A 17,386-nucleotide genomic window follows, 5' to 3' on the forward strand; every position below is an offset into this window, starting at 1 on the left:
AATCACATATGACAGAGAGATTATCTACCCTCTCTTATTCTCATTTTAAAAATGCATAAAAAATTTTAAACTTGAGAAAGTATAAAAAGATGTTATATGGGTATGAATGCATTCTTCATATCAACTTGGCTGTGCCTTTGAGAAAATGTAATTTTCTTTCTTTGCCTCCAGGATTATCACTGGAGCTTGGTGCCAACCAAGAATCCACTGTTCCTGGCAACCATTTGTTCCATTTTATTGGGTAGGACAGAGAAAAATTGAAAGGGGAGGAGGAGATAGAGTGAGAGAGAGAAAGACAGATGCCTGCAGACCTGCTTCACTGCTTATGAAGCTTCCCCACGACAGGTAAGGAGCTGGGGGCTCAAACCTGGATCCTTAAGCAGTTCCTTTCATTTAATATTATGTGCGCTTAACCAAGTGCACCACTGCCTAGCCCCCCCCACCCCCCAAAAAAAGACTCTATGGTCTTCTCACAAGCCATTCTGCTCTGTATAACGAAGTGAAGACTCTTCAGTTATCACCAGTAACTAGAGTGGTTCAATGTGGTCTCTTGTCTGATTTGTAGAATGGAAATCTAAATTGTTACCAAGTCATTTCTATACCCTGAATACTCTCAAACCTATATACTTCTCTTTTCCATCACTGCCCGCATCTCAAGTTAGACCACTATCCTCTCTGAGCCCTAGATCTAATCCAGCTCTCTGCTTCCAGCCTTCCAGCCCATTCTGTGCACAGAGCAAATAGACATGGCCTTTCCAAGATGAGAATTTCAAGATGCAGATGATGCTACTTCAAGGCCTTCCCATTACTGCCAACACACAAAAGTCTGACTTTCCAGACTCTTCATTTACTTACTGTTTTCCTCTCCAATTCTCCTTGTCCATGCTATCTACTTCTCCCTCACCTGAATTCATTCTAACTCTTCCAAAACAGACTGCCCATTGCCTTCTACTCTTTCTCACCCAGTTCTCAATGTAGACAAAAGTTTTCATACATTGCCCATCAATCTCCCAATTCAGCTCTTTCTCTATGCTTCCTAGCTTGTCAGTTCTCCAACTATCTTCAAACCACCTGTTTATTCCCCTACTTGCTTTCCTAGACTCTAAATCTCTTGGTTTAAAAGTTCTGCTTACAAAAAATTAAAATAAATCAAATTAAATTTAAAAGTCCTGCTTTCAGAAACTCTTTAACAGCTACTTCCCTGTCCAGTCACGCCATGCTGAACAACTCATCTCATTCCCCTATGCCTTGGTTTCCTCATCTCTAAAATAGGGCTCATAGTAGTGCTTGCTTCATAAAAAATATTGTGAGGACTAAATGAGAAAAGTCATTAGAAGTATTTGTACTGTCATGTGGGAGGTTGTAAAGTGGGGAGAGTGCCAGACTTGCAAGCATGTAGTCCCAAGTTCAAACCCCAACATCAAATATGCCAGATGCTCTGGTATTTCCTCTCTCTCTCTCTTTCTCTCTCTCTCTCTCTCTCTCTCTCTCATATATCTGTTAAGTCACTGGGAAAGTGGTTAGCAGGTAGAGAAGCATGTGAACACTTGAGTATGTGAGACCCTAGAGCCAATCCCTGGCATTACATGTGATGGACTGGTACTCTTGTCTCTCTTCTCTTCTCTTCTTTTCTCTTCTCTTCTCTTCTCTTCTCTTCTCTTCCCTTCCCTTCCCTTCCCTTCCCTTCCCTTCCCTTCCCTCTCTCTATCTATCTATCTATCTATCTATCTCTTTTAAATTATCTTTATTTACTTATTGGATAGAGACAGCCAGAAATCAAGAGGGAAGGGGGTGATAGAGATGGAGAGAAAAAGAAAGATACTTGCAACATTGCTTCACATTTGCAAAGCTTTACCCCTGCAGGTGGAGACCGGGGGCTTAAACCTGAGCACTGTAACATGTGCAGTCAACCAGGTGCTCCATCACCCAGCCCCTCTTCTCTTCTTTTCTCTTCTCTTCTCTACTCTTCTCTACTCTTCTCTTCTCTTCTCTTCTCATCTCTTCTCTTCTCCTTCATATATATTGCCTCCAGGGTTATTGCTGGGGCTCAGTGCCTGCACCATGAACCCACTGCTCCTGGAGGCCATTTTCCCCCCTTTTGTTGCCCTTGTTGTTGTAGTCTTGTTATGGTTATTATTGTTATTGTTGACATCGTTCATTGTTGGATATATCAGAGAGAAATGGAGGGGGAAGACAGAGAGGAGGAGAGAAAGACAGACACCTGCAGACCTGCTTCACCGCCTGTGAAGCAACTCCCCTGCAGGTGGGGAGCCAGGGGCTCGAACCAGGAACCTTATGCCGGGTCTTTGTGCTTGGCGCCATGTGCGCTTAACCTGCTGTGCTACTGCCCGACCCCCCAAATAAATATTTTTACAAGAACCACACTGGGGACCAGGTGGTGGTTCACCTTGTAGAACCCACATATTACAGTGTGCAAGGACTCATGCATCCCATCCCCACCTACAGGGGAGAAGCTTCAAGAGTGGTAAAACAGAGAGTCGGGCGGTGGCGCAGTGAGTTAAGCGCTCATGGCGCAAAGCGCAGGGACCGACGTAAGGATCCCGGTTCGAGCCCCCTGCTCCCCACCTGCAGGGGAGTCGCTTCACGGGCGGTGAAGCAGGTCTGCAGGTGTCTATCTTTCTCTCCCCTCTCTCTCTGTCTTCCCCTCCTCTCTCCATTTCTCTCTGTCCTATCCAACAACAAAGCAACGTCAACAATGGCAATAATAACCGCAACGAGGCTGCAACAACTAGGGCAACAAAAAGGGGAAAAAATGGCCTCCAGGAGCGGTGGATTCATGGTGCAGGCACCGAGCCCAGCAATAACCCTGGAGGAAAAAAAAAAAAGAGTAGTAAAACAGTGATGCAGGTTTTATTCACTCAATTTCTTTCTATCTCTCTCTCTCTTTTCTTTCTATCTCTTTCTATCTCTCTTCTCCACCTCCCTCCCCCTCTCAATTTCTATCTCTATCCAAAACAAATAAGTAAATTTTAAATGGAGCAAACTGAGTTGTGTACAGGTTAATGTGAATAATAAATTTCTATTATCATGAATAGTAAGATTGTCTTGGGATAGGAATTTTACCACTTATCCACTATTCTATCCTCACACCCAAACCAAAGTCTGGCACAGAATAGGCAATAAGCAAACATTTGTTGGATGAAAGACTAAATGAGTGGATGTTGGATTATCTGGTTTCATCATATACATGGCTCAGTCTTCACTCTATTCAGGTCTGCTGGACCAAAAGATCCATCTGTGCCAGCACCTCCTCCAGTTTGTTTGCTCTGGTGGTTTTTCCATTTACACTGTTGGGAAAAGGATTCCGTTTTACAAAGCAGGGAGGAGGGGAAGCCTAGTTCCAAAGGCCTGTTTGTTCTCATTATTAATTTTCCTCTCCTCCTCCAAGAAGAGTTTGAATGATTTTGAATGTGCACTCATCTGGAATGGCACCCTCATTCTCTTGTTTCATGCCTGGCTGCAATTAAAGTCAAAAGCAAAATTTAAAAATACAACTATATTATAGAGTGCAAGAATTGTTTTTTCAGAGACTGACTTGTAATCTCACAAATTATCAAAAAAAAAGGGGGGGGAAGAGAAAGAAAAGATGAATTAAAAGAAAAAAGAATACCAAACTGCCAACAGTTGGGTGTCACTAGCAGAGATTCAAAACTCCTCAATCAATAACTCAGTTAACTTTTCAGATTTTTTTAAACAAAATTACAAGAACTGGCAAATTGCCCAAATGCTAGAAAAGGAATTAAAGTTCTCTCAGAACAACCTCGCCCCCTTTTCTAAAGAAGCACTCAGGCGATAAAGGCAAAATAACTGAATGAGGTGGGGCTCAGCAGTTTCCAAAGTCAGATCAGAGAGCTGTGGAATTTCAAAGCTGGAGGGAGCTTAGAGGTCATCTCAAGGCCATTTCACAGACGAGATAACTGAGACTCAGAGATAAAGGAACATTCTGAGATACCCAGTGGCCATGAATTTTGAAGACTTTCAAGTTTGACTTACCTATTTGTGAAAAAAGAAAAAGTACTGAAAATCTATTTGAGGGCAGGCTCTACACTAAATATTGGAAATCTGTGAATAAGCCAAATACACATGTTCTCTACCCTTGTAGAGCATCATTCTATTGGGAAGGTAAACAGTTAGCTAGTAAACCAACAAATTGGTATGTGGTAAATAGCCAGAACTAGGCAGTGGTAGAGAGGTGCTCATCTGGGGTCAGGAAAAGTGACTCTGAGGAAGTGAAAAATCAGCTACCTCAAAGGGCCTGAGACAGGACAGAACCTTAGACATTTTTGAGAAACCCAACAGAGAACAGTGTATCTGGACCATAGTGGGTGGTGTGGCATCCAGTTCATGAAAATAGAATCAGAGAGCCCTTGCCCTCATGTTCCCCCAAGAGAGACATCACTGGTCTTTATTGCAGGAGGCAGGACAGAGCAGGACACCCAATTTCCAACCAATTCCCGAGAACCTGCAAGTCTGGATTTACTACTACACTCAGACCTGCTCACAGAACTGGTGAAGACAGCTGTTTTTCATAAAGAATAGAGTTTGCTCAGACTTAGTAGTCAATATTAGTAGTCAACTTCCAAACCAGAAGAAGCCTATGCCAAGAATATTGTGGCTTTGTTGAGGAACATTGGAAGAGAGAATTGATTCTAGTATGGCAGTGGGGTCAAGAGCACAGACACCCTTGGAGAAAGGCCAAGCAAGCTTGCACATTATAGAGATAGACAAGTTGCCTAACATCTCTGATCTGATCTGTGGTTTTCTCCACCATAAACTGGGCACCTCCTAGTGGAATTGGAAGGAAAAGATAAGATCATGTGTATAATGTGCTTAGTGCCTATCAAGCCCTCATTCCAAGATACATGCTAGCAAGAACTTTCTTCGGTATGTACACCACATTAACATAGTATTGTTGTTATTTCAAATGGCATAGAGTTGCACATGAATAAAGCCAGAGCACCACTCCAGTACAGGAATCAAACTAGGAACCCCAGACATGCAAGCCCTATCCTCTGCCATTAGATCTATCTTCCCAGTTGCCCTAAGAAGTATTCTTGACCCCTCTACTCAGCAAAGGCCCTGACACTACAACCCTCTCCATTATCCTGCCTTCAGTAGTGACCCACAGATACCCACCTGATCTAGAGGCTAGTACTTATAGTTCTTGTAGTTCAAGAACCATCTGGCACTAGATCCCAGAGACTGCCCGCCCACCCACCATCCATCCTCTGAATCCACCAGAAGAAGACAACCTCACCAAAATTAATAAGATGAATAGCACTGTTTTTGTTTAAACATTGATGAGGTGATGTCTGGTTTTTATTAAATATCAAAAGTAAATTATTAATTCATACCAGAAACAAAAGTATAAACATGGCCATATTATGAGTAAAATTACTCTCATAGTCTGAGCAAAAATCCCCACTGGCCACACTGCAAGCTTATCTCACAGGAGGCTTCAGCCCCAGTAAAATCCAGCAGATAAGCTTTGGGAAGGTAGGAAAGTAGCTCTCCCATATAATCATCCCCATTAGAGTCCTAGGACCCTTAACTCAATTTGAATAACAATGAGTGATAAACAACACATTAGCCTTTGAACAAGGTGTGTTGGTGTAGGGGTGCTAGCCTTACCTCTAGCCCAGTAAAAAATCCACATAAGCTTTTGCCTCCCAAAAATTTACCGATAACCTGCCATTAACTGGAAGTCTTACCAATAACATAAACAGTCTATTAACACAAGACTTTTGAAACTTACTCCCATGCATAAGACTAAACCTCAAAGTCTTCCTAAGTCCAGAAGCAGTAAACTCCTCTTCCCCAGACCAGATGAATTCTACTTATTGGTGAAGCATCACTACCTACACTGAACTAAAGGGCAAAAGGGGGTGGGGTGGGAGCACTGTTGAAGAAGGGTCTTGCACTCTTACTTGTAGATGGCGCCTTAATGGCTGGCTTGTCCTCAAGTGCCCATGCACCAGTAGAAGAACAGCGGAGCTTTAACTTTGAAGACTTCTTCCTTTAATATTCTCATAGAAAGCACATATATGTGTATATATAATTTTATTTTTAGCAAAGTACACCTGCTGTGCCTAGATGGCTTGGGTCTGTAGGAGTTTTATTACCTTCACACTGTACCCAAACCAGTCTATTTGTGCGAATGATCAATCTTTTGCTTTGAGCTTAAATATTAGTATGAATCACCCAAAGTTAACTATCTCAGACTCCATTGTCCTATCCCACCATGTGTAGGGACCATCCTGAGTGACCCAGGTCTCTTACAAAGAGATTGTGATTGTGACTGACTGAAATAAAACTGGTCAGTCCTCCCCAGGCACCAACTCTACACAACAAAGAGTAAGACAGCCAGTGTTAAAAGATAAAAAAGGAAAAAAAGAAAAAGAAAAAAACAGTGTCCTTTAATCTTTTTTGCAAGACAAGGGAAGCCTGTTTACTCTTTCTTTTGCAAATTTGAAGGGGCTTTTCAAGGGCCCATTCCTGATGGTTTGGTTTACTTCAAATGCTAAGGCATTTCTCTCTCTTTAAATTTTTATTACTGCTGATTTAACATTGACTAAAAAAAATTATAAGATCTCAGGGGTATAGTTTCACACCTACATATATGTGTATACAACTCATGGTGCCACCTCCTAAGTTTTTGTACCTGCCACTGCCCTCTACTTAGTCAACAACCAAACCTACATTCACTTTAGGTCTGTGACAGTGAGTCTGCACATAAATTCCCCAGGGGATCATAGAAAACAATTTAGTGAATTGAAGCCCTATCCCCCCCCCCTTTTTTTTTAACTGAATTAATATAGAAAGTTAGTGCCAAAGAGGCAACTCAGTGGTAGAGCACATGCCTTATAGTCTGAGGCCTAAGTTGGATCACTGGTACCACTTAGGAACTGAATGGAGCTCTGATTTGCCTCTCTCTCTTTCTCTCTCAAAATTATTTTGCATATATTAAATAATTGACACACTTTTTTGTTTTAAATAAGTCAAGACTTACAACAAATTTCCTAGTGTAGCTTTATCACCTTAATTAAGTCAGTAGGATGGAGCACTGCTCTGCAAAAAAGTTTTGGCCCTGTTGATTCCTTCCCTCATTGTTGGCATTCTCTGCAATCTTTAAGATAAACTCTTTGGAAACTTTTTTGTATCCCTTCTTCCCATATAAGAGCTTCACCTCTAAGATTCAAGAAGATCCTGTGTGTATCTCTAAGTACACTCGCTGAGTTACTGTTCAAGGCTGAACTGACTACTCTGAGATTCCTCCTCCCTGCTCACCCTTTTTCACTCCTTAAAAACCTGCAGTTCCTGAGGGTAAATACTGTCTTCATTTCCATTGCTTCCCCAGTTTTCACTTCGCTTAGGAATTGGCACAGTAAATATTTGCTTAATTCCCCAGTTCCTGCCTGAACTGTTGTGTTTCTTACCTTTCAGTTATCACCTTATGTCATTTTTCTCCATTTGATAATTGTATGCACATTTCTATAGCTCATTTGTCTCCCTTCGTGGAATTTAAAGCCCTGATGTCAGAGTACCTCTCTTCTTCTTTGTATCTTGTGTCCTCAGAGGAAAATTCAGTGTAAAGACAGTGTTCATCCCAGTTGGCTGGTGGGAAATTGTGCTGAGATTAAGGATGCCTAGTTTTATATCTCAGCTTATTTCAGAAAGTAAAGGTGTTCACTAAGATGCATTAAGTAAAGCAAGATAAACACCAGAAGCCAAGTTATTTCATTAAGTGAAATATTAACATATGTATAAAGATTCAGATATGAGTATAAAATGTTTTCTTTTACAAAAGGGAAACACTTTAAACGAACTAAAATTCAAATATTTTACACTGATTGAATAAATTGTGGGACATGTGACAAGCTGAAGATGGTGCCTAATATAGTGAGCTGTTATATAGATTATTTTTCCATGTGGATTGTTGTTAGGTTTTTCGTTTGTTTGCTTGTTTGTTTTGTTTTTTTGTATCAAAGCCATGGTAACATCATAAAAAGTACTTGCAATAATTATATTTTTAAAAGTTTCTTTTTTTAAGAATAGCATAGATATTAAGCCATCTTTGATTGCTTGGTAGAACACTAATAAGACCACTTGGTCCTAGATTTTTGTTTTGAGGGAGACTTATAACTGCAGTTGCTATTTCCTCGCTTGTAACTGGTCTGTTCATGTTCTGTATTCCCCTCTATTCAATCTTTAAAGACTGTATGCTTCTAACAATCTTGTCCATGTCTTCTAGGTTCTCAAACTTAGTGAGTTAACTTTCATAATAGTAGCTTATATCCTTATATTTCTGTGACATCTGTGACATTCTTCTAGCATTTGCCCTTTTTCCGTAGCCAGTCAACAGCGTCAGGTTGAGCCTGATGGAAAGATTCGAGACCTCCTTTGAATCTGGAGAGGTGGCAGTCGCTGACTATGTGGTAGGGCTTTGTTGTTTCTTCCTTCCTTCTTTTCTCTCTTTCTTTCTTTCTTTCTTTCTTTCTTTTTAGGTTCCTTTTTATTATTTGATAGCGGTAGAGAGAAATTGAGAGGGGAGGAGATAGACATCTGCAGCCCTGCTTCACCACTCATAAGCTTCCCCTTGCAGGTGAGGAGCAGAGGCTTGAACCTGGGTCCTTGCACAATGTAATGTGAGTGCTTAATCAGGTCTACCACCACCTACCTGGCTCCTGGACTTTGTCTTTTCTTACTGAGCCTCATTTGTCAATCCTTTCATCATTTTATAGTGCCTATCACTAGCACTTGTTAACTTTTTTAAAAATTTTTTTAATATTTATTTTATTTATTTTCCCCTTTGTTGCCCTTGTTGTTTAACATTGTTGTGGTTATTGATGTTGTTTTTGGACAGGACAGAGAGAAATGGAGAGAGGAGAAGAAGACGGGGGAGAGAAAGACAGACACCTCAGACCTGCTTCACCACTTGTGAAGCGACTCCCCTGAGGTGGGGAGCCAGGGGCTTGAACCGGGATCCTTAAGCTAGTCCTTGTGCTTTGCACCACGTGTGCTTAACCGCTGCACCACCGCCCGACTCCCCACTTGTTAACTTTTTTAGCTTTATGTCTATCTTATTTGCTACAAGCCTGATTGTTTATTTTTTAGAGTGCCATTTGCCTATATGACTGTTTTCTGATCTTTTGCATTGAATTTATGTTTATCATTCAAGCACAAATGAGTCTCCTATAGATCATGGAAGGTTAAATTTTGTTGCTTTTTGGCCCATCCTACCACTGTGTGTTTATTGATTGGTAAGTTTTGACTGCTGAAGTTTGGTAAGATTATTGACAAAAAAATTTTAGTTACTAGGGCCAGGCAGTGGCACACCTGGCAAAGTGCACACATTATAGTGAGCTAGGACCAGCATTCAAGCCCCTGGTCCCCAACTACTGGAGGAAAACGTGACAAGTGGTGAAGCAAGGCTGCAGGTGTCTCTCTGTCTCTTTCCTTATCTCTATACCTATCCCCTCTCAATTTCTCTGTCTCTATCCAATAATAAATAAGTAAGAAGATTTAAAAAATTTAAAAATATCTTTTTAAAAGTTAGTTTCCATTTTTTCCAAGATTTTTTTAAGTAAAAAGGTCCATAAACTTAATTAAAAGTATGTGTAACATACTATGTACAGATAACATATAGTGCCAATTTTATTTGTAGATATAGTATTCCAAGTCAAGTTCATAAGCTACACTTTGCCAAAGCCTTTGCCAGATCTTGTACCAGTGCATAATTTGGTTGTGCCAGAGCACTGATTTTAACATGCTTCGATGTGGCACACTTGTTCTTGGTAAATCATGTGCTTTGGAAGACCACTATTCACCATGACTACCTTCTTAGCCAGGTGCTATATAACAAGAAGGGAATCCTCCAGGTAGGACAGGTGGTGCTGTAGAGCTGGTGTCCGTTCACCCTTAGTGAGACTTTTCAGTGCTAAGCAAAAAGTTCCTGCTGCAGTCTGAGGAGGAAAGTGCACCATATTGTAACCCAACATAATCAGTTCCATTAGGTATTTGGCCAATGTGTGTTGTTCGACATCAACCTCTCCAATCTTAGATGCTCTACAAAGGAAGTGTAGAGGCAGAGGGCAACCCACACCAAAATTTAAAGCTCTTAGAGTCTTCATTTCCATCTCTCTGATTTGGTGCTTAGTGTAAGTATTATCAGTCACAATGGCAAAGTTTCCAATTTCGGGATGGTGCATTTCATATTTGCTTGTTTCATATTTGCTTATTTTATATAAACAGTAGTAACACCAACCAGTTGCAGCATCTTCTTGGGCACACAATTGTTCTGCGTGAACCAATCAATAATAGAAACAGTTACATAATAGTCTCCTTTAGCAACCTGAATTTCATTTGAACCTGCACGAGCCAGTCAATTAAAGTGGCTAGATATCTTTCACATATTCATTACCAAGGTTTGGGTCAGCTCCATCTTCTGGATGAATTACATGAGAAGGGGCTGGGTTGTGGTGCACCTGGTTGAGCACACATGTTACAATATGAAAAGACCTGGGTTTGAGCCCCCAGTCCCCACATGCTGGGGGGAAGCTTCACAAGTAGTGAAGCAGTGTTGCAGGTCTATCTCTCCCTCCCTCCCTCCCTCTCTCTTCCTCTCTCTCTCTCTTTCTCTCTCACCTTCTTCCCTCTCAATTTCTGGCTGTCTCTATCCAATAAATAAATACAATTTTTAAAAAAAATTTAAATGAATTACATCAGGGAAAGCTTGGCACAGATCTTCTGCCAAAGTACACCCAGATGTCTCCATCAGGCTCACAGAGGGAGTGTCCACCAAAATAAGCTCAGATAAAAGTTTTTCTTCTCTAGGGGACTCCTGTTCCAGTTCAGGCTTGGTCTCTGGCTGCACCAAAGGCTTGGATTCCTTTTCCAACAGCTAGTTTGTGGTTCCTTTTTCAGAAGCATTTTGGCCTGTGGCAGTTTGCTAACTTTGTTGCCAATGTCTCCAAGAACCATTCTTGGTCTCAGCCTGACCTTGAATGCAGCAACAGTACCCATAGACACATGCATGGCATCTGCCATATTGATCTCCACCTTATGTACAGCATCAATTTTCATGTTCCTGGTGGCCCAGAGGGCCATGGCTTCCTTTTCATTAAGCAGCAGCTCAGGGGGAAAAAAACAGAACACAGGAGGTCAGCCCAGGACACAAACGCTCCACAGATCAACAGATTTTCTACTCCCAAGATTTTTTATTTATTTTGCTACTTGGAGTGGGATTTGTTTTCTACTTTTATGAGTTTATTTATTTATTTATTTTGGTCAGACTTGTTTTTGTTTGCCTGAGCAATTTTTATCTCTTCAAATATGAATGGCAACCTATCTGACAGAGTATTCTTGTTAGAGATCTTGCCCTTTTAACACTTTTAGCATATCCTGTCAATTCCTTCTGGCTTTTAGCTTATCAGTAGATTTCCAAAAAAGAAAAAGAAAGAAAAAAAGAAAGAGAAAATTAATAACAGAGATATTAATAGGATATACTAAAAGAGAGGATACAGTAGCCCTCTTGCCTCATGTTAGAGTGGGCCTAAGTAATAGTAATAGGTAATAGTAGTAATCAGGAGTGCCTATGGTACCAAAGTCAAATGGGCCTGGACAGCAACCTGGGGTTCAGTATTTTGAGTGCCTTGTAATGATGGAGAAATAGCATGATGATTATACTCTGAAGTCCTGGGTTCAATCCCCAGCACCACCATAAGCCAGAATTGAACAGTACTCTGACCCTCTGTATCTTTCTCTCTCTCAACAAAAAGCACAATAGAGAGTGAGGTCCCCTTGCTAGAGGACTGTGATTTGAGATCTTCTTGGAATGCATACTGATTGTGGGAGTAAGATTTTCTTGCTAGCAGCCAGGTATGAGATGGTGGTGACCAGGGCTATTTGTCTACCAAGAATAAGCATTCATGATAAATGTTTCTCCATGCCTAGGGCCTGGCTAGCTCAAATATCTGTTAGGGGTGAATGGAGTACTCTTAAAGGATTTCCCCTCAGGGTATGGCATCCAACAGCTGTTTCTAGAAATCTTGTGAAAGGAAGAAAAAATGGTGCCTGCCAGCAATTTCCACTGAGCTTATACCCTGCAGTGCTCTGCCTCCTACTCCAGTGTTGTAAGTATAGGATTATAGGGTGACGGGTGCTGGCATTTCAGTTCAACACCACACATCCTGGCTACAGCTTGTTTTCTCCTTGTGGCAATTCTTTCTGGACATGGGTGTCTCTCTGCCTTCTCTCTGCCTTATCACTATCCTTCATCCCTTGGTGTGAAAGCTATGACTGCCTGGGTTTCAAGATTGTTGGTATTAACATGAATCTTTGCTTTGGTGTAGCCTGTCTAGTTTTTCTGTGTTTACAGGAGGAGGTAAACAGAGTTCCCTCTTGTCCATCTTGGTCCTGTCTCACTAATTTGAATCTAAAACACGGTGAATGATCAACAAGGGAGAAAGTGCAGCTACTATTCCTGTGAGACTGACTTACCTTGCTGCTGTAAACCTACCAAGTTGCCACTTCTGCCTTCAAAGTTCAGAACCCACTGGCAGTTCTGAAGTTAGGGGCAGCTTGTAAACTTGCACTTTTTTTTTTAAGCCTCATGCAGTTGTGCAAAATGAAGGTTATATGAAGTTTAGACAGGAGACCTCTGTATATTCTGGAGAGTTTGTAAATCAAAGAATGAGCTGTTAAGAAATGTCCAAGGTTGGGGAGATAGCATAATGGTTAGGCAAAAGACATTCATGCCTGAGGCTTCGAGGCCCCAGGTTCAATCCCTAGTACAACCATAAGCCAGAGCTAGTGTTCTCTCTCTCTCACTCTCTCTCTCTTAAATAAATAAAATAATAACAAATAAATGAATGTCCAGTGGGCAATCATTGACTATCCTGTGTTTTTCACTATTAATCTGCAACATCAGACCCATCTGGTAGAACCTTGCAATGATTCATGAAGGCAAATCATTGGAAATGAGTAGTGGAGCAACATTGCTGGTCCATTATCTGTACCCTGACTTTAGGTATATGAAAAAGTACTGGGATAATATAAATACACATGTGAGGGTAAAGTCTTACTCATCTTACTTTTAACATCAGTCTTCACCTACAGCAGACTCATGGAATCAACAAGAATTTTAATGAATTCCTTAGGGATGTGATATAATGTGATGTGATGGCCAGAGACCAAGATTCAGGTTCTGGTCACTCATTATCTAGGTGACTCTGGTCTAGACCCTTGATGCTTGAAGACCATTGTTTCCTGCTCTCTGAGCTGGGGACAGTAACACCCACTGAGGCTACCTCACAAACTCAATATATATATAAAGACATTTATGTAAGGAGGAGCTTTATTAACTCACATATGTTCTGTAAGGGACAACTGCTGGTACTCTACCAAGCCAGTGTAGTTTTAAGAACAATATTTGCAAATATCTGGAAAAACAAGAGAAATTATAGTGTTTGAGGTGGGTCTTCCAAACCTTGATAATACTTTACAAGGGTTTTAGGGTCCAGCCTTAAATCTGCAGCTGTGTATCAGTAATTCTTTGTCACTAAGACAAAAGAATCTTAAACTAAAAGCTGGTTCATCTGTCACTTGTAAAGTATGTACTATGAACTCTATGTTCTTGTCATCGAGGACTGCTTGCAATCAGACCTTTTCAAAGTATGTTTATGACAATACTCTATAGAACCTTAGCACACGCTGTCCTCTCTGCCTAGAACACTCCTCCACTTCCAAATCTCATTTTACACCAGCTCCTTAGTATTGTTATGAAAAGAGATTTGAATTCACAAATCACTTAAAAGATCTCAAGGACCAAAGAAGTTTCAGACCTCTGCTATCTGAGCTATACTTCAGCAACAGCAACTGTCTCTTATACTTTGTCCTCTGCCTGCTGTCACTATCTCTATCTCTCTATACCTCTCTAAAACTTAAAAATTCACTCCATAAGTAAGAATAACTAGAATAATTAAGCTGAGCTTCCCTCTTAGCTGCAAAAGTAGTTTAGACATCAATCACTTGGAAAGAATCTCTAACTTCAGTCAACTAAATTAGCAACATTTGTTCCCAACCTTTCCCTTTATTTTTTTTTCTTCCTGTCGTGTGTGTGTGTGTGTGTGTGAGAGAGAGAGAGAGAGAGAGAGAGAGAGAGAGAGAGAAAGAAGGAGAGAACTAGAGCATTGATCTGGCAAGTACAATGCTGGGAATTGAACTCAAAACCTCATACTTTTAAGTCCAAATGCCAACCACTATACTACCTCTGGCTGCTAAGTGTATATTTTAATTACATTTTTATTTATTTATTTATTTTAATTAAATTTTACTTTTAAGTAATTATTCATTTATTTATGAAGAAGAAGAGAGAGTGAGAAAGAGGGAACCAGAATATTTTTCTGACATAAACAATGCTGGGATTGAATTTGAGACCTCATGCCTGAAAACTAAATGTGTTATCCACTGCACCACCCCCCCAGATAGCATCACATATATTTTAAAGTAAACTCCTGAGAAATGACACTCATCAATAATTATAAAGGACAGGGAGATAACATGATGGTTATACAAATGACTTTCCTGTTTTAGGGCCTGAGGTGCCAGGTTCAATCCCTGGTACTCTAATTAAAAACTTTTTTAAAAAATTTTTATTTATAAAAAGGAAACACTGACAAAAACACAGAATAAGAGGGGTACAACTCCACACAATTTCCACCACCAGAACTCCATATCCCATCTCCTCCCCTGATAGCTTTCCTATTCTTTATCCCTCTGAGAATATGGACCCAGGATCATTATGGGGTACAGAAAGTGGAAGGTCTGGCTTCTGTAGTTGCTTCCCTGCTGAACTTGGGCATTGGCAGGTCGATCCATACTCCCATCCTGTCTCTCTCTTTCCCTAGTGCAGCAGGGTTCTGGGGAAGCAGGCCTCCAGGACACATTGGTGGGGTCATCTGTCCAGGAAAGTCTGGTTGGCATCATGTTAGCATCTGGAATCTGGTGGCTGAAAAAAGAGTTAACATATAGAGCTAAACAAATTGTTGACTAATCATTAACCTGAAGGCTGGAATAGTTCATATGAAGAGTTGGTGGGGGGGTCTTCATTTTCTAGATAATTAGTACTTCTATGTAAATCATATTCCAAAGAGCCCATGAATCACTATCAGGCCACCCCATCAGCTGGGGCCCTAGTCGGGGAGTCCTGAGATTCCCAAACAGACATGATGGGCCTAGATCTTGAATAGATCTGTCTCTCTATTGTTACCGGTCATCTCTATCAGGAACAACACAATAGACCCTTTTGTGGGCCCCCATAGGACCTTGCCCTCAACGTGGATCAACAACAGTAGAGAATGTTCCATCCTCTGAAGGGAGGTTGGACAATATACTCTATGTTCCACCTGAGGAAGATGGGCCCTGAAATTGGGGCAGCTTGGAACATTACTACTCATGTCCACAGAATGTTAGCTCAGATCTACAGGAATGCAGAGGTCACATAGGCTCCTAAGCTGAATATGGGCCCCAGGTCACATCAGATTGATGGGGTTTACAGCCAACGATATTTATACACCTTTTCCATATTTGGGAGCTACTCTCTTCCCTGATCCAGCTTTCTGGTCCTTTTTTCTAGCCATGACATCATCTCCCCAGACAATGAGTTGGATCCACCTGCATATTCAGGCTCAGGAAAAAAAATTAATAATATTTATTAATATTATTGAATAGCATTAATCACTAGCCATTCCATTACTCAAATGCCAGCAATTGTCTCAAAAGTACCTTTACAATTGGCTCTGGCGAGGCGGGGCTCCAGGACACATGGTGGGATCAGCAGTTTCTATTTGCCTGTCATTAATGAGCCTGTATCTTTCTTAGACAATCCATTCTTAATTTTACTCTTTCTCATCTCCCTTTCATTTTCCTCCACCCCTTCTTTCACCTTCTTCCCTCTACCTTCTCCATTATTTATTTATTTATTTATTTCATATGAGGTAGAAAGTGAGCTTCACATGAGAGAGAGCACCACTCTGGTATACACAGTGCTAGGATCAAAAAAGAAACTCAAGCATGCAAATCCCATGCTCTACCAGCTGAACTTTCTCTCTTCCCTCTTCTTAATTTTTCATGGAGTTATTTGCAGTCCCAGGCCTCTCCCTGATCCCTAGTCAAAGGCTTTTTTTTTTTTTTTTTTTTGTGAAGGCCTGGTGGAAAGAAAGTTTTGTTGTTGTTGTTGTTGTTTGTCTAAAGTAAACAGAAAATACAATGTCACCATCAAATGAGGTATGTATTATGCCACTCATTAGATGAATGCCTAAGAAAGTTTTGGTACATATATACAATGGAATACTGCTTAGCTATTAAAAATGATGAAATTATGTTCTTTATCTTATCTTGGCTGGATCTTAAAGGAGTCATGTCAAGTCAGATAAGCCAGAAAGAGAAATATGTGATTATCACACTCATAGAAAGAATTTAAGAAACAAGGACAGAAGATGGAAACATAAAGGAAAACTTGGACTGGTTTGGTGTATTGCACCAAAACAAATGACTGTGGAGAAGAAGGACAGGAAGAGAGGTGGGGTGGGGGGATTTCTGGTCCTGGCACAGAAATGATGGACCTTGTTTGGGGTGAGAATATTTTGCAGACACATCTTGGTGAGATGAGAAATTTTACCCATGTGCCAACAACTATGCTATCAACCATTAACCTCACAATAAAAAATTGTAATTAAAAAATAAAAGACTTCACAGGCTCAGCATGGTGTGGGTTTAAACTGTCAAAGTTTATTACATCACGGTACAGCAGTATGGAACGGTATTATTTAGGTGGGCAAAGTGACAAATATAAGACTGGGTCAGGCCCATTAGTCCATAAGTTAATTACCAGAGCTCAGCTACACAGGTACATGTCCCAGGAGTAGCAGCCACGGCAAGACCTGGAGAGCAGAAAGGACTGAGCTCTGCAGGAAGAAAAGGAGCCAGCTGAAAGAGAGAGAGAGAGAGAGAGAGAGAGAGACGTGTACAGGAAAAGAGAGAGCTGCAACAGAGTTCAGCTACACATATTCAGTCTCCCAGGAGAGGCAGCAGGGCTGGGGTCTGAGGGGAAGGAAATCTGAGGAAAAAAGACCAACTTCCACAGGCATGCATTTAAGTCCAGTCCATCAGCCTGATGTCAGCTGTATGCCAATTATGTTCATCAGCCCCAGCCGTATGCTAATTACATCCCAAAATCTGTGCTGTGCCACAACAATAGAGAAATGAAGATATGTATTATGTTATGACATACACAATATAAACTATAAAGTATACATATTACAAACTATGTAGTATTCATTAATGTAAATATATACACATGCAATTC

The 17,386-nt window shown here is 40.8% G+C and overlaps 1 pseudogene; it reads right to left on the bottom strand.

Annotated features, from left to right (window-relative positions):
- Positions 1-9,706: 9,706 nt before the first annotated feature.
- LOC103111351 (G2/mitotic-specific cyclin-B1-like) lies at positions 9,707-11,127 on the bottom strand (annotated as a pseudogene).
- Between the last annotated feature and the right edge of the window lie 6,259 nt (positions 11,128-17,386).

The sequence above is a fragment of the Erinaceus europaeus genome, chromosome 12 (genome assembly GCF_950295315.1).
Source record: "Erinaceus europaeus chromosome 12, mEriEur2.1, whole genome shotgun sequence".
NCBI lineage: Eukaryota > Metazoa > Chordata > Mammalia > Eulipotyphla > Erinaceidae > Erinaceus > Erinaceus europaeus.